Source organism: Schistocerca cancellata, chromosome 1 (genome assembly GCF_023864275.1).
Source record: "Schistocerca cancellata isolate TAMUIC-IGC-003103 chromosome 1, iqSchCanc2.1, whole genome shotgun sequence".
Taxonomy (NCBI): domain Eukaryota; kingdom Metazoa; phylum Arthropoda; class Insecta; order Orthoptera; family Acrididae; genus Schistocerca; species Schistocerca cancellata.
This window is the reverse complement of record NC_064626.1, coordinates 413,103,235-413,122,109: the sequence shown is the minus strand read 5'-3', so window position 1 is coordinate 413,122,109 and position 18,875 is coordinate 413,103,235.

The window sequence follows — 18,875 nt, the reverse complement described above, 5'->3', positions numbered from 1 at the left end:
TTTGGATTTATATGTCTAAAAAGTAAATTGAAAATTCTGGTAATTTAGGCTTGGTTTCTACGAAAAGTGGAAGAGTGCAAGGTGATGTGGCATGCTGTCTGTTTCTGAAAACTTGAGTAACCCTCATGTACAGCTCTGAACATATTCAGCTAATAGTTCTTTCACAAAACCTTAGAGGACAGTGTCAGTTCCTCAGGTAAATTAACAATTGGCTCGAACATTTGATGTGAGGAGGTGTAAGGCACTGAATTTGGGAGTCATCACACCTTAAATTGTTGAACATTTAGTAACTTAATCTTTTGCAAAGCCTCTTTATCACCTTGTACTTACTCAGTCGAGAGCAGACAAACTTTTGACTTATTTGACAAGTTCCAAATACAATAATTTTCTTTGAGGTGGAAACCAAAAGGAATTCAATACATGAATGTGTCTTATGACATTCCCACCTATATTAAACTGTCTAGACTTGAAAATAAAGGGCTCAAGTGAGGAAAAAGTATGTCCAATTTTTCTAATGGCTTAATGGTGTTTCAGTACTTGGTTTTCACCTTGGAACAATACTTTGTGTGTATAAAGAAACAAATATCCAGTTACTATGGCTGTTCCAATAAGAAATCAATGTAATTCAGCATGTAAATAAGTTCATCCTGTAATGTTTAAACGAAAAGGTACAGAGTAATTAGGGGTATATCAGTGATGTCTTCAGTCTTTTGCAGATGATTTGTTGATTGGCATCCACATCAAAACGGTGTCTCTTGCAGTGAAGTCATTGACTGTGTGTGAGGTAACTGTCAAATCACATATCTTATACTGATCATTTCTGCAAGAGATGCACCACTTCTGTCCATGAAAACTGCTATTTGTTACGAACAAAATTGTTGGGTTGTTGCAGTGACATGGCCATGTTCACATGGAAGTGATATCTCAAATCTTTCAGAAAAATTTTGAACTCTACAATGCTAGAGTTAAACTTACTGGCTGTAAGTAATCACAAAACCAACCACCTAAATTATGTTCTACAGTTAACTGTTCGCTTATGTTGGAAATTCATACAATATAGGTTTCCATAAATAAAAGTTTCATAATCATCACATTTTATTGACATTTATTCTATAAAGAGTGCATTGGTGGATGATTACTCACAGTGTAACCCTAAATCAGTTACTTTCATACCACACAAAAATTTATATCACTACCACTGGTTTCTTGAGTAGATCTTTTGGTCTCAACAAATTAGTTTGCTGGATGACTTGTGCTATTCGGTAAAAAATTAAGTACAGAACATACTTCCTATTACTAAAAACTTGTTTCATCATTTTAGGCACTGAAGTGCCAAAGGTCATGGGATACTTCCTTTTGTGCAATGTAGTTAAACTTACATGGCATGGGCTCAACAATCCTGTGCAGAAATATTGAGCCATGCTGTGTCTTTAGTTGTCTATAATTGCGGAAGTGTTGCCAGTGCAGGATTTTGCGCATGTGCTTACCTCTCAATTATGTCCCATAAATGATCGATTGGATTCATGTCAGGCGATCTGGTTGGCCAAATAATTCGCTCAATTTTCCATGATGTACTTCAAACCAGTAGTGAACTATCGTAGCCAGGTGTCGGGTACATTGTCACCGATAAAATTTCCATTGTTGGGGTACATGATTGACTCCAAATGGTCTCAAAGTAGTCAAACGTAACCATTTCAAGTCTATGATTCATTCAGTTGGCCCAGAGGACACAGTCCATCCCAAGAATTATGGGGTCACCACCAGCTTGCACAGTGCTTTGTTGACAACCTCGGTCCATGGCTTTGTGAGGTCTGCTCCACACTAACCCTAACATCAGCTTTTGTCGAAATAAGGACTCACCTGACCAGGTTCAGTTATCTAGGGTCAACTCCGTATGGTCACGCACCCAGGAGAGGTGCTGCAGGCAATGGCGTGCTGTTAGCAAAGACACTTGTCAGTTATCTGCTGCCCCAGCCCATCAGTTCCAAATTTTGCTGCACTGTCCTAATGAATGTTTGTCACTTGTCCCATATTGATTTCTGTGTTTATCCCATGCAGTGTGGCTTGCCTGCAGTGGAAACACTATGCAAACGCCACTGCTCTCGATTATTAAGTTAGCTGTTGGTCACTGCATTGTCCATGGTGGAAGGTGTTCCTGAAATTTTGTATTCTCGGCCCATTCTTGATACTGTGATTATGTGAATCACTTAATGATGTCAGAAATAGAATGTCCCATGCATATAGCTCCAACTACCATTCCCTTTTATACCTTGCGTACCCAGTACTACTGCCAACTGTATATGAGCAATTGCTATCCTATGACTTGTCACCTCAGTGTATACCTCTTAAATTGGAGTGCTTTTTTACCTATACTACAAAGGCTAACAATACGTGAAACCTTTAGACTGGTCAGTGACTGAATTGTGGTTCATGCCCAGCAATCTTTCTCAGAACAGAAACTACCCAGAAAATAGTTCATTTCTGCTTTATGTATTGCTTTATACGTCAGGTTCACGATGGGGTAACCATTTCTTTAATGGTCATAGTTACTGTGCTATTTATGTGAAGTAAGACATTGTGTGAAATTTGGAAAAGTTTTTAATGAAATATAGGTCACTAGGATTTTGCGTTTGGTGCAATTACACGTGTTGCAGTGCATGAAATTTAGCTAAAATATTGAATTTTTCTTAAGAATGGCTGGAGGTGTCACCAATCTTACGAAAATTAGCCCTCATTGTTGACCACACTGTGCCAGTGATAAAGCCAGTCACACATCCAAAACATTCCCATATTTCATAAACAGTTTGAGGTCTTTAAATAAAATTTCGGCAAATAATAACTCGCTAAGACGAGAGTATTTTGCGATATTGTTATTATGCAAAACATTATCGACCGTCCTTAATCCACTGACTACAGACTTCTGATGAATGCAGTTTTTAAGGGACATCGATAGCTGGTGAATCAAAAAATGCCATGGGTTGTGGAACAACATAAGTGAAGACATTACATGTTTAGTTTATACCGAAAATGTGCTTTTTCATAAACTATGACATTACATACATTCACTTAATAAATCACTGTTCAGAATTATTTTGCACAGCTTGTTATAGTCCGTCTGTAAATTCAAGAGCGAGCAGCGGTGGGAAAGTGGCCTTTCCTGGAAGAACGCTGCCACCGGCCTACAGGGGGCACCCAAAATCTGCTGTCAGTTACCTGTCTAGCAGTATAGTTCGGCGTGCAGTGATATACATCGTTTGCGTTCGTGGAATCTTAGTTGCCAGTGTCAGTGAGCTAACGTTGTATACTTGCTGATGTACTACGATATCCGGACATGATGGATAATCGTCTAACATTGCAAGAAAATGTGCAGAATACGAAGAAGAGGAGGCATTTGGGGATTAATGAGCGTTCGATCATCTCTAATGTTATTACAGCGTGTATTAAAGATGCGACCCAAAAAGAACTGTTGGCTTATATTACCAGTCCCAATTAAAGGGCTGCAATTTATGCAAATGTTGCCCTCACCTGACAGGTCGCATAAAGAATGGAAAAATAAGCTGCATCATTTACTGGGATCGTCACGATGGAAAACTAATAATTTTGGGAGGAAACCCATCGTTACAGTTTCAAAATCACGAAAAGCCTTTGCTGCTTATGGAACACTAAATCTCTTGCTTAAAACATTTGCGCAATAGCTATTCTAAACACTGCTGGAATTTCCTTCCAAACATGTACACCAATTCTGGACTTCTAAGCAAAAAACTTTGTTAATCTACAGCTATGTTATCCTCTTCAAAATATTCCCCATTACATGTTGTAGTTGTGGTCTTCAGTCCTGAGAGTGGTTTGATGCAGCTCTCCATGCTACACTATCCTGTGCAAGCTTCTTCATCTCCCAGTACCTACTGCAACCCACATCCTTCTGAATTTGCTTAGTGTATTCATTTCTTGGTCTCCCTCTAAGATTTTTACCCTCCACGCTGCCCTCCAATGCTAAATTTGTGATCCCTTGATGCCTCAGAACATGTCCTACCAACCGGTCCCTTCTTCTTGTCAAGTTGTGCCACAAACTCCTCTTCTCCCCAATTGTATTCAATACCTCCATCAGCTATGTGATCTACCCATCTAATCTTCAGCATTCTTCTGTTGCACCACATTTCAAAAGCTTCTATTCTCTTCTTGTCCAAACTATTTATCATCCATGTTTCACTTCCATACATGGCTACACTCCATACAAATGCTTTCAGAAATGACTTCCTGACACTTAAATCTATACTCGATGTTAACAAATTTCTCTTCTTCAGAAATGCTTTCCTTGCCATTGCCAGTCTACATTTTATATCCTCTCTACTTCTACCATCATCAGTTATTTTGCTCCCCAAATAGCAAAACTCCTTTACTACTTTAAGTGTCTCATTTCCTAATCTAATTCCCTCAGCATCACCCGACTTAGACTACATTCCATTATTGTCATTTTACTTTTGTTGATGTTCATCTTATACCCTCCTTTCAAGACACTGTCCATACCATTCAACTGCTCTTCCAAGGCCTTTGCTGTCTCTGGCAGAATTACAATGTCAACGGCGAACCTCAAAGATTTTATTTCCTCTCCATGGATTTTAATACCTTCTCCGAATTTTTCTTTTGTTTCCTTCACTGCTTGCTCAATATACAGATTGAACAGCATTGGGGAGAGGCTACAACCCTGTCTCACTCCCTTCCCAACCACTGCTTACCTTTGATGTCCCTCAACTCTTATAACTGCCATTTGGTTTCTGTACAAATTGTAAATAGCCTTTTGCTCCCTGTATTTGACCCCTGCCACCTTCAGAATTTGAAAGAGCGTATTCCAGTCAACATTGTCAAAAGCTTTCTCCAAGTCTACAAATGCTAGAAACGTAGCTTCTAAGATAAGTCATAGGGTCAGTATTGCCTCACGTGTTCCAACATTTCTACGGAATCCGAACTGATCTTCCCCGATGTCGGCTTCTTCTAGTTTTTCCATTCATCTGTAAAGAATCCGCGTTAGTATTTTGCAGCCGTGACTTATTAAACTGACAGTTCGGTAATTTTCACATTTGTCAACACCTGCTTTCTTTGGGATTGGAATTATTATACACTTACGCTAGTGCTTTTTCCATTTCCCGAAACACTTCGGAACTGTTTCATTGGGATAGTTTATAGGTCTCTTAACTGTCAATTTTTAATCTCGTCCATCCTTGTAAAACCACTGTCCTTTAAGGCCTGCCTTGAAATGTTTATACCACTTGCCTGCCCTTGCTTTACTAACAGGCTCACCAAAAGCAATATTTACCATTTCTAAAAATTTCATACACTTCATTCCATTGTTATAACAAAATTTAATACAGATTCTCTATTTTTATACAAAACAAATAATTGTTGATGTTACAAAAATGCATGTAAACAGAGTAAATACACAATATGCATAACATTGAACACATACTTTTGAGGCATGTTTACGAAGACAGTGACAAAAAGGTAGTGAAAATTGGACTAATACAACACACAAAATTACATATATTGATTGCTTTTTAAACACTCTTTGTGTTCCAAGAATTATGTTTCAATGCAGTCCTTAAAAGAAAACTTCTACCTTTTAGTAGAAACACAAAACGAACAAGCCTTAAATTCTACAGACCGATTGCATTATATGGGGTTCGTTTTACGAATAGCAATAGAGGAACATACATTCACATGAAGAAGCATTTGGTTCTATGTTTGTAGTAGAATCCTGACTTCTGTTCTTATGTTAATATTATCTACTGTATAATGTTGTGTTTCAGAAGAAGCTATCATTTTTTGTATTCCTTATGGTCTTACATTTGTCTAAAAATAAATGCAGCCGAGACATATCTGTACACGGCTTCGCCACAGATTTGAAGCAGCGTGCGCTGCGGCAGGGCCGATACTATGTTGTGAAACAGCCTGTAGAAGCGCCTTGTGACGAAGCTGGGTTGGCAGAGTGGGGACTGGCTCGCTCTTCATTTTACCGGCGGACTATAGTGAGGTGCCCCCCATGAACCATGGACCTTGCCGTTGGTGGGGAGACTTGCGTGCCTCAACGATACAGATAGCCATACCGTAGGTGCAACCACAACGGAGGGGTATCTGTTGAGAAGCCAAATGTGTGGTTCATGAAGAGGGGCAGCAGCCGTTTCAGTAGCTGCAGGGACAACTGTGTGGATGATTGACTGATCTGGCCTTGTAACACTAACGAAAACCGCCTTGCTTTGCTGGTACTGCGAACGGCGGAAAGCAAGGGGAAACTACGGTCGTAATTTTTCCCAAGGGCATGCAGCTTTACTGTATGGTTTAATGATGATAGTGTCCTTTTGGGTGAAATATTCCGTAGGTAAAATAGTCCCCCATTCGGATCTCCGGGCGGGGACTACTAAAGAGGATGTCGTTATCAGGAGAAAGAAAACTGGTGTTCTACGGATCGGAGCGTGGAATGTCAGATCCCTTAATCGGGCAGGTAGGTTAGAAAATTTAAAAAGGGAAATGGATAGGTTAAAGTTAGGTATAGTGGGAATTAGTGAAGTTCGGTGGCTGGAGGAACAAGACTTTCGGTCAGGTGAATACAGGGTTATAAATACAAAATCAAATAGGGGTAATGCAAGAGTAGGTTTAATAATGAATAAAAAAATAGGACTACGGGTAAGCTACTACAAACAGCATAGTGAACGCATTATTGTGGCCAAGATAGACCCGAAGCCCACACCTACTACAATAGTACAAGTTTATATGCCAACTAGCTCTGCAGATGAAGAAATTGATGAAATGTATGATGAGATAAAAGAAATTATTCAGGTAGTGAAGGGAGATGAAAATTTAATAGTCATGAGTAGGAAAAGGGAGAGAAGGAATCAGTAGGTGAATATGGATTGGGGCTAAGAAATGAAAGAGGAAGCTGCCTGGTAGAATTTTGTGCAGAGCTAACACTTGGTTCAAGAATCATGAAAGAACCCTGGAGATACTAAAAGGTATCAGATTATATAATTGTTAGACAGAGATTTAGGAACCAGGTTTTAAATTGTAAGATATTTCCAGGTGCAGATGTGGACTCTTCTATTGGTTATGAACTGTAGATTAAGACTGAAGAAACTGCAAAAAAGGTGGGAATTTAAGGAGATGGGACCTGGATAAACTGTAAGAACCAGAGGTTGTACATAGTTTCAGGGAGACCATAAGGGAACAATTCACAGGAATGGGGGAAAGAAATAGAGTAGAATGGGTAGCTTTGAGGGATGAAATAGTGAAGGCAGCAGAGCATCAAATAGGTAAAAAGACGAGGGCTAGTAGAAACCCTTGGGTAACAGAAGAAATATTGAATTTAATTGATAAAAAGGAGAAAACATAAAAATGCGGTAAATGAAGCATGCAAAAAGGAATACAAACGTCTCAAAAATGATATTGACAGGAAGTGCAAAATGGCTAAGCAGGGATGGCTAGAGGACAAATGGAAGGATATAGAGGCTTATCCCACTAGGAGTGAGATAGATACTGCCTACTGGAAAATAAGAGACCTTTGGTGAAAAGAGAACCACTTGTATGAATATCAAGATCTCAACTGGAAACCCAGTTCTAAGCAAAGAAGGGAAAGCAGACAGGTAGGAGTATATAGAGGGTCTATACAAGGGTGATGTACTTGAGGACAATATTATGGAAATGGAAGAGGATGTAGATGAAGATGAAATGGGAGATATGATACTGCGTAAAGAGTTTGACAGAGCACTGAAAGACCTGGGTCGAAACAAGGCCCTCGGAGTAGACAACATTCCATTAGAATTACTGACAGCCTTGGGCGAGCAAGTCCTGACAAAACTCTACCATCTGGTGTGCAAGATGTATGAGACAGGCAAAATACCCTCAGACTTCAAGAATACAATAATTCCAATCCCAAAGAAAGTAGGTGTTGACAGATGTGAAAATTACCGAACTATCAGTTTAATAAGTCACAGCTGCAAAATACTAATGCGAATTCTTTACAGACGAATGGAAAAAACTGGTAGAAGGCGACCTCGGGGAAGATCAGTTTGGATTCCGTAGAAATATTGGAACACATGAGGCAATACTGACCCTACGACGTATCTTAGAAGAAAGATTAAGGAAAGGCAAACCTAAGTTTCCAGCATTTGTAGACTTAGAGAAAGCTTTTGACAATGTTGATTGGAATACTCTCAAATTCTGAAGGTGGCAGGGGTAAAATACAGGGAGCGAAAGGCTATTTACAAATTGTACAGACAGCGGATGGCAGTTGTAAGAGTCGAAGGGTACGAAAGGGAAGCAGTGGTTGGGAAGGGAACGAGACAGGGTTGTAGCCTCTCCCCGATGTTATTCAATCTGTATATTGAGCAAGCAATAAAGGAAGCGAAAGAAAAGTCGGAGTAGGTATTAAAATCCATGGACAAGAAGTAAAAACTTTGAGGTTAGCTGATGACATTGTAATTCCATAATGCCGCACCATACATTAACCCGCCAAGGCCGCTGATGTTCCGGATTTTCCGTTGCCCAATAGTGCATATTGTGTCGGTTTACGTTTCCGCTGTTGGTGAATGACGATTCGTCGCTAAATAGAGCGAGTGCAAAAAATGTCATCGTCCCATAATTTCTTTTGTGCCCAGTGGCAGAACTGTACACGACGTTCAAAGTCGTCGCCATGCAATTCCTGGTGCGTAGAAATATGGTACGGGTGCAATCGATGTTGATGTAGCATTCTCAACACCGACGTTTTTGAGATTCCGGATTCTCGCGCAATTTGTCTGCTACTGATGTGCGGATTAGCCGCGACAACAGCTAAAACACCTACTGGTACTTAGGCATCATCATTTGTTGCAGGTCGTGGTTGACGTTTCACATGTGGCTGAACACTTCCTGTTTCCTTAAATAAACGTAACCATCCTGCGAACGGCCCGGACACTTGGATGTCGTCGTACAGGATACCGAGCAGCATACATAGCACACGCCCGTTGGGCATTTTGATCACAATAGCCATACATCAATACGATATTGACCTTTTCCGCAATTTGTAAACGGTCCATTTTAACACGGGTAATGTAGCACGAAGCAAATACCGTCCACACTGACGGAATGTTACGTGATACCACGTACTTATACGTTTGTGACTATTACAGCACCATTATCACAAAGCGAAAAAAGTGGTCCAACTAAAACATTTCTTTATGTACTACACGAATATGTAACAAAAATTGGGGTTCCTATTTTTTAAAAAAACGCAGTTGATATCCGTTTGACCTGTGGCAGCACCATCTAGCGGGCCAACCATAGCGCCATCTGATTTCCCCCTTGAAGCTAGAAGAGTTTCGTTCTTCGTAGTTATTTCGTTTGATGCTTATTTCGTGAGATATTTGGCCCGGTCACTATCAATGGACCACCTACACGTGAAATTTCATAATTTTATTTGCCATTGGCTGCATTTGTTGCTACAGGTACACTTTTCTTTATAAGCAAGCTAGATTCTTCAATGAATTTTGCACAGCATACAGACCATACTAACAGATATGACACTCTAGAATTTATTTATGAAAATATGAATGAGCTGTTACATTTTAAACTTCATGTTCAGGAAAAAACCCTCAAATTTTATAGTTAATTGCGTCAATTTTTATCACAGTTTTTAATAGATTTGGAAACTTCTAGTTTTGTACTAAGGAGTTCGTGTTTAATAAGAATACCAAGTTTGAAAGTAATAGGATATTTCTTTTGGATGTTACGTGTACTTAAGCACAGAAATTTGTGTTTTGCAAAAAAATGGCAATTAAAGTTTCTGCTTGCATTTGGCATTTTTTAGAACAGTCCAACACCAGAAGTCACTTCTTTATCAATTTCTAAATAAGTTTATTTTCCTTTGACATTCCTATGATGCACTCTTCTTGATTCTATCACGTCCAAAAATGATTTATCTGCTTTCACTACATGCGCTCTATGCATCGCATACAAAGCTTTGATGCATTGCAGTTCACTGAGAGCTTAATTCCCATTTCCTCTAAAACATAAAACCCCATCATAAACAACAATAGCACGTGCATTTCTTCTCACAAAAATGGTTCTTGGCAATCTTTTCCAAAGACATTGGTTAACTTTCATTTGCGTTTTGGGTACAGTCATGAAAACATTATTTCAATAAGTTTTCATTACAACACCTGGTAGAGAATTCCTGTGATGATATTCTTCACCATCAGCAATTGATCTTTGGTACCCACACCATGATTCCCTTCCTTTTGGACACAAGTTGTGCATAGTGTATTATCTATGGACATTTTGTGGAAGTATAAGGCCCAAACTACTTTCTTCATTTTTTCAAGTCTCCTGTGTTCCTTCTTATTGCCAAGCTATAGTAGGCTATGTCTGAAGCTTCTCAGTTTCTGTCCCACACATTCAAACTTCTGCACAATAGTCTCAGCTGCATATGGAGCACATTTTTGAACCTCAAGGAAAGCTTTAGTATCACCACCACCACCCAGGTACTGCACATATCGCAGGCCACAGGAGGCAACAGGTGTAACTCCTCCCCCTGCGGGTCCGGGGATTAGAATAGGCCCGAGGTATTCCTGCCTGTCGTAAGAGGCGACTAAAAGGAGTCCATCCCCCTCACGGGGGTAGTTAGCGCCTGCGTCCGGAGACGGACGGTTTCACGACCTATAATCGTGGTCCTTTTGGTTTTTCACTTCTCGTTTCTTCCTTCCTTTTGTTGGTTCCTTTCTTTGCTCTTCTCCACCTCACTGTCTTCCTTACTCTTTCCCTTGACTTCTCCTTGCCTTCTCATTGCCTTTTTCTCCTTGCCTTCTCATTGCCTTTTTCTCCTTGCCTTCTCATTGCCTTCTTCTCCTTTCTTCCTCATTGCCTTCTTCTCCTTGCCTTCTCTGGTCTCCGCCTCGGCGTTTGAGACAGTCTGTCCTCTTTCTCCCTCTCTCTCTTCTTTTTCCTCTTCTTCCTTCCTCCCTGTGCGTGTCTGAAGGCCGACCCACGCGTTCGCACGCGTAGCCGGTGACGGGGTAACGCGTAAGTCCCCGCCCTGGGTAGACATGTAAGGCACGCGCGTACCCCCTGGTAAAGGCCAGGCCTGGGGAGGGGTGATTGCCTGAGCTGATACCTTCTGACCATGCCGATTGGTCCCTCCGTCTGTTTCTCGGGAGGTGTGACCTGAGGTGTAAACATTCACCTAAGGCGGGAGTGCCTTCTGAGAGGGTCCCCACAAGGAAGGAGCGCGCCATCGGAGACGCTGGCAATCATGGGGGATTCCTCCGCAATGGATTCTAATCCATCGCTTTCGACTTCGACCCAAAAACGGAAACGTGACCAGCCAACAGTGACAAAAGTACTACCGCCTGCCCCACAGTTCCTCGTAGTTTCTCGATCTGAGGACGGAAAGGATTTTTCCTCTGTCAACCCTTCCGTTATTCAGAAGGGCGTAGATGCCATAGCCGGATCTGTCAAATCTTGTACCAGGTTGCGTAACGGTACCTTATTACTGGAAACTGAGAATGCCTTTCAGGCACAAAAACTGCTTCGGGCCACACTCCTGTACACGTTCCCTGTCCGGGTGGAGGCCCACCGAACTTTGAATTCGTCTCGTGGTGTAGTCTATAGTAGCTCCCTCGACGGATTGACTGACGAGGAGCTTCAATCTTTCCTCGCTGAGCAGGGCGTGACGGCTGTCCATAGGGTCATAAAAAAGGTCAACAATAACCTTGTACCGACCCGGACACTTTTCTTGACCTTCGATAGTGTTAAGCTGCCATCGCGCATCAAGGCGGGCTACGAGGTTATTTCTGTTCGCCCCTATGTCCCGACACCTACGCGCTGCTACCAGTGTCAGCGTTTCAATCACACTCGACAGTCTTGCTCCAATGCGGCTAAATGTGTCACTTGTGGCAGGGATGCCCATGAGGGTGACTGCCCACCTCCGTCTCCTCGTTGTGTGAACTGTCAGGGTGACCATGCCGCATCCTCCCGCGACTGTCCTGTCTATAAGGAAGAACGCTGTATCCAAGAAATTCGGGTCAAAGAGAAAGTGTCCACCTCGGCTGCTCGCAAGCTATTGGCTAGTAGGAAGCCCACGCTGCTCCCAGCGGGGAAATACAGCACTGTCCTCGCCTCTCCTCGGACTACCCGGGAGGTAGCAACCCAGACATGCAATCTGACCTTCAGCACCACGGTCGTCCGTTCGGCCAGTGCTAAGATCGCGCGGTCGACGTCTCCTCTTCCTCCCATCACCCCACAGACACCAGCCACTTCCTCAGCTTCTGCTAAGTCGATGAACCCGAAGTCAGATGCACGTGCCTTCAAGAAGGAACCATCCCGTGCAGACTTCCTCCGTCCCTCGACCTCCCAGCCTTCGACCGGTACTTCCACCAAACGTCCTTCTAAAAAGGCGCATAGGAAGCACAGTTCTCCTTCTCCGCCACGGCGCCTTTCTTCTCCTGCGCCACCCAGCGGTTGCCGCCCCAGGCCGTCATCCGTTTCGCCTGGCCGCACCGCTGGTAGCCGAACGTCTGGCCGTTCACCGGCGGAGGAAGCTCCCCCTCCCGGCCATCCTCCCGAGATGGCCGATGACCCTATAGACCCCATGGACGATGACTGTCCGCCTACTGATAGCGGCGGCACTGCTCGCTCGAAGCCAGGCCCTAAGCGGCCTTCGAGGTGACCCCTTCTCTCATCTTCCTTTTCTTACGATGGCACTTATTAACTGGAATATTCGCAGCATTCGCTCCAACCGAGAGGACTTGAAGTTGCTGCTCCGCTTGCATCGTCCGCTCGTCGTAGCCCTCCAGGAAACGAAGCTACGCCCATGCGATCAAATTGCCTTGGCACACTACACCTCTGTGCGTTTTGACCTACCCTCTGTGGTAGGTATCCCAGCTCATGGAGGGGTTATGTTGCTGGTCCGGGATGATATTTACTACGATCCCATCACGTTGCACACCGGCCTGCAGGCAGTTGCCATCCGCATTACTCTCCCCACCTTTACGTTTTCCTTTTGTACCGTTTACACTCCATCGTCATCTGCCGTTACCAGGGCAGACATGATGCAACTTATTGCTCAGCTACCTGCACTACCTCACGGAAGTCATTCTCGCTGCTGCTGAATATTCCATCCCTCACCCTACTTCTTCTCCACGTCGCGTACCGGTCCCCTGGTGGACCGCAGCATGTAGAGGCGCTTTACGTGCTCGTCGACGTGCTTTACGCACATTTAAACGCCACCCTACAGTGGCGAATTGTATTAATTATAAACGATTACGTGCTCAGTGTCGTCGTATTATTAAAGAAAGCAAGAAAGCCAGCTGGGCTGCTTTCACAAGCACCTTCAACAGTTTTACTCCTTCTTCTGTTGTCTGGGGTAGCCTGCGCCGGCTATCTGGCACTAAGGTCCACTCCCCAGTTTCTGGCTTGAAGGTCGCGAATGAAGTCCTTGTGGCCCCTGAGGCTGTCTCCAATGCCTTCGGCCGCTTTTTCGCCGAGGTTTCGAGCTCCGCTCATTACCACCCTGCCTTCCTCCCCCGCAAACAGGCAGAGGAGGCTAGGCCACCTGACTTCCGCTCCTCGAATTGTGAAAGTTATAATGCACCATTCACCATGTGGGAACTCGAAACCGCTCTTGGCCGATCACGGTCCTCCGCTCCAGGGCCTGATTCTATTCATATTCAGATGTTGAAGAACCTTTCTCCTGCGGGTAAAGGTTTTCTTCTTCGTACATACAATCGCATCTGGATTGAGGGACATGTTCCCGCATGCTGGCGCGAGTCTATTGTTGTCCCGATTCCTAAGCCGGGGAAGGACAAGCACTTGCCTTCCAGTTATCGACCTATCTCGCTTACCAGCTGTGTCTGTAAAGTGATGGAGCGAATGGTTACCTCTCGATTGGTTTGGCTGCTCGAGTCTCGACGCCTACTTACCAATGTACAATGTGGATTTCGAAGGCGCCGCTCTGCTGTTGACCATCTGGTTACCTTGTCGACCTTCATTATGAATAACTTCTTGCGGAAGCGCCCGACCGCGGCTGTGTTCTTTGATTTGGAGAAGGCTTACGACACCTGTTGGAGGGCGGGCATTCTCCGCACCATGCATACATGGGGCTTTCGCGGTCGCCTCCCTCTTTTTATTTGTTCCTTTTTATTGGATCGACAGTTCAGGGTACGTGTGGGTTCTGTCCTGTCCGACACCTTTCGCCAGGAGAATGGGGTGCCACAGGGCTCAGTTTTGAGCGTCGCTCTCTTCGCCATCGCGATCAATCCAATAATGGATTGCCTCCCAGCTGATGTATCAGGCTCCCTTTTCGTGGACGATTTTACCATCTATTGCAGCGCGCAGTGTACACGTGTCCTGGAGCGCTGTCTTCAGCGTTCTCTTGACCGTCTTTACTCCTGGAGTGTCGCCAATGGCTTCCGTTTTTCTGCCGAGAAGACGGTCTGTATTAACTTCTGGCGCTACAAAGAGTTTCTCCCACCGTCCTTAGGACTCAGTCCCGTTGCTCTCCCAATCGTGGAGACAACCAAATTTTTAGGCCTTACCTTTGACAGGAAACTTAGCTGGTCTCCACATGTGTCATATTTGGCCGCCCGTTGTACCCGTTCTTTAAATGTCCTCCGTGTTCTCAGTGGTATGTCGTGGGGAGCGGATCGAACTGTCCTACTTCGTCTATATCGGTCGATCGTCCGCTCCAAGCTAGATTATGGGAGCTTCGTATACTCCTCTGCACGGCCATCCATCTTACGCCGCCTCAACTCCATACAACATCGGGGTTTACGACTTGCGATCGGAGCATTTTATACCAGTCCCGTAGAGAGTCTTCATGCTGACGCTGGCGAATTGCCACTCACCTACCGGCGCGATATACTGCTTTGTCGGTATGCCTGTCGGCTACTGTCAATGCCCGACCATCCGTCTTATCGTTCCTTTTTTGACGACTCTCTTGACCTTCAATACGGGTTGTATGTCTCTGCCTTGCTACCCCCTGGAGTTCGCTTTCGTCGCCTCCTTCAACACCTTAATTTTTCACTCCCTGCAACCTTTCGAGTGGGCGAGAGCCGCACGCCACCTTGGCTCCAGGCTCAGGTCCGCGTTCACCTCGACCTCAGCTCGCTCCCAAAAGAGGTTACCCCCGGTTCGGTCTACCACTCCCGTTTTTTGGAACTTCGTTCGAAGTTCATCAACATGACTTTCATTTATACAGATGGCTCTAAGACCAATGACGGGGTCGGGTGTTCCTTTATTGTCGGGGCACAAAGTTTCCAATACCGGCTCCATGGCCATTGTTCGGTCTTCACAGCTGAGCTCTTTGCCCTCTACCAGGCTGTTCTTTACATCTGCCGCCACCGACATTCTGCTTATGTCATATGCTCAGATTCCCTGAGCGCCATCCAGAGCCTCAGTGATCCGTACCCGGTTCACCCTTTCGTACACCGGATCCAACGCTCTCTCCAGCAGCTGGTGGACGTCGGTACGCCGGTTAGCTTTATGTGGGTTCCTGGCCATGTCGGTATCCCTGGGAACGAAGCTGCAGATGCCGCGGCCAAGGCTGCGGTCCTCCAGCCTCGGACAGCTTCTTGTTGTGTCCCTTCGTCCGATTTTAGCAGGGTCATTTGTCGGCGCGTCGTGTCGCTGTGGCATGCCGATTGGGCTGCACTTCCCGACAACAAGCTTCGGGCCTTAAAACCTCTTCCCGTGGCTTGGACGTCCTCCTCACGCCCTTCTCGGCGGGAGGAGGTCGTTTTAGCAAGGTTAAGAATTGGACACTGCCGGTTCAGCCATCGCCATCTGCTGACGGCTGCGCCGGCGCCTTTCTGCCCATGTGGGCACTTGCTGACGGTTAGGCACATTTTAATGTCCTGTCCAGATCTTACCACACTGCGCCTCGATCTTAACCTGCCTAATACTTTCGATGCCATTTTAGCGGATGACCCACGAGCAGCTGCTCGTGTTCTTTGTTTTATCAATTTGACAAACCTCGCTAAGGACATTTGATGATGTTTTTTAATCCTCTGCCTGTCCGTCTGTCTTTTATTGTGTTTTCCCTTTTAGTTGTTGTTGTCAACTTGTGCCTCGCGGTGCATTTTTAGAGTAGTCAGGGCGCTAATGACCATTGAAGTTGTGCGCCCTAAAACCACAAAAAAAAAAAGGTGTAACTCCCTGCGCTTCCATACCTCTACTTTAGCCTTTGTAGTTCATATAACACTGATTATGTCGAATACCTTTCACACAACTATAACAAAATTTACTCAACACTTCAACATCCAGTACTTTGCCGGTGTCAACAGATGTCATAACAACACCAGTCAATTAAGTGCGCCCTCTTTTTGCCAGGTACCATCAAAAGCGGCCACTATGTCCCTGCCACCATCATTTTCGACAATAGATTCTTCTTCAGCACTTTTCATACAGCCCCGAGTACTAAGTCACAATATCTCTTAAGTTTTGCTGGAGGGTGGATGGAAGATTCATCACTACACAGCGTGTTATTACTGTCTTCTGACCCCTACCAATACAGTGTATGCCATACGCTACCCTCAAATTCACATCATAACCTTTGTTTACGATTTTAGATGTCATGCAAGACGCACCAACGTTTCATTTGCTGCATGTCACATATACGTTCGTAACAAAGACTTGGCACTCTCATCTTCCACTACAGAAACACACTGCACACCAAAGCAATGCTTGCACACAACATTGTCCAATATTAACTGTGACAACCTTCAGATTCACAGCCTCCATTTCCATTAGCAGTTGTTTACCGGCTCTGAGAGGTTGCAGTCTGGTGAAACATTTGTTGTAGCACCATTAACTGAGGATCTGTTGCTCTGGTGAAATTGTTTACGGTTGAAAGAACGAATTCTAGGCATCTTGTGCGATGATGATGATGATGATGATGATGATGATAGCCACAAACGAATACAAAACAACACAGCCAAACGAAAATCGTTTCGAAACTCAGAGCATAGACTGAAAGCCATACACAACAAACAAAATCAGTGATCAAGGTTATTAAATAATGTCAGCGATCAAAACAATGCATCTCGATTGCAGCAAAGAAAATATTGGTATCAGTAGTCCTTTATTTAACGTATGACAATATCTGGCGCAAATATAAAAATTCGAATTCTACAGAGCGAAAAAATGTATGAGATATCGATATTGTCGTTTGATTTAAGAGTTGTGGTGTTGCATGGTTTTTGACTCAACAGATGTTATAATCCGTTTCATCATAAGAATAAACCTAATGTTAACAGGGCATTACGTATTCTCCCGCGTTTGCTGGAACCTCATTGGATTTCCGTTTCACGTGGGACTGCAACCAAGCTGTCTCGAGTATTGTCAAGTACACTAATAGGGGTTCGTTTTGTGCTGTGCGTTACGCACACATCGACTCAGCGATAATACGGGACAACAGCTAAACCGGCGCATTTAACAGACAGCACTGGCGGTTCAGCTCGTACAGCTAGTCTGTAGTGACGTGGCCAGCTGCAGTTCACACATAGAGAGGGAGCAATACAGCTTTGAATGTTATTTAATTTTTGCGAATGAAATGATACACTGCAAATCCCCACAATATGCTCCTTAGACAACTAGACGAAAACCGCAAGACGTTATCGTTCTTAGCCAACGTACTAATTTAAAACAAGAATGATGAAAATTCCTGACTTAACAACAGGGCAATTTTTCTGTACAAGCTGTGCATAACGTAGGAGAGTATTGAAGGATTTAACAGTATAGTTAAATATAAAAGGCAACTAAAATTTATTACTGAAGTCATATGGTAACTGCGTAACTTCCATATCTGAATTCCAAGTATACATCTCTGTATTCGAACTACACTCCTGGAAATTGAAATAAGAACACCGTGAATTCATTGTCCCAGGAAGGGGAAACTTTATTGACACATTCCTGGGGTCAGATACATCACATGATCACACTGACAGAACCACAGGCAACACAGCATGCACAATGTCGGCACTAGTACAGTGTGTATCCACCTTTCGCAGCAATGCAGGCTGCTATTCTCCCATGGAGACGATCGTAGAGATGCTGGATGTAGTCCTGTGGAACGGCTTGCCATGCCATTTCCACCTGGCGCCTCAGTTGGACCAGCGTTCGTGCTGGACGTGCAGACCGCGTGAGACGACGCTTCATCCAGTCCCAAACATGCTCAATGGGGGACAGATCCGGAGATCTTGCTGGCCAGGGTAGTTGACTTACACCTTCTAGAGCATGTTGGGTGGCACGGGATACATGCGGACGTGCATTGTCCTGTTGGAACAGCAAGTTCCCTTGCCGGTCTAGGAATGGTAGAACGATGGGTTCGATGACGGTTTGGATGTACCGTGCACTATTCAGTGTCCCCTCGACGATCACCAGTGGTGTACGGCCAGTGTAGGAGATCGCTCCCCACACCATGATGCCGGGTGTTGGCCCTGTGTGCCTCAGTCGTATGCAGTCCTGATTGTGGCGCTCACCTGCACGGCGCCAAACACGCATACGACCATCATTGGCACCAAGGCAGAAGCGACTCTCATCGCTGAAGACGACACGTCTCCATTCGTCCCTCCATTCACGCCTGTCGCGACACCACTGGAGGCGGGCTGCGCGATGTTGGGGCGTGAGCGGAAGACGGCCTAACGGTGTGCGGGACCGTAGCCCAGCTTCATGGAGACGGTTGCGAATGGTCCTCGCCGATACCCCAGGAGCAACAGTGTCCCTAATTTGCTGGGAAGTGGCGGTGCGGTCCCCTACGGCACTGCGTAGGATCCTACGGTCTTGGCGTGCATCCGTGCGTCGCTGCGGTCCGGTCCCAGGTCGACGGGCACGTGCACCTTCCGCCGACCACTGGCGAC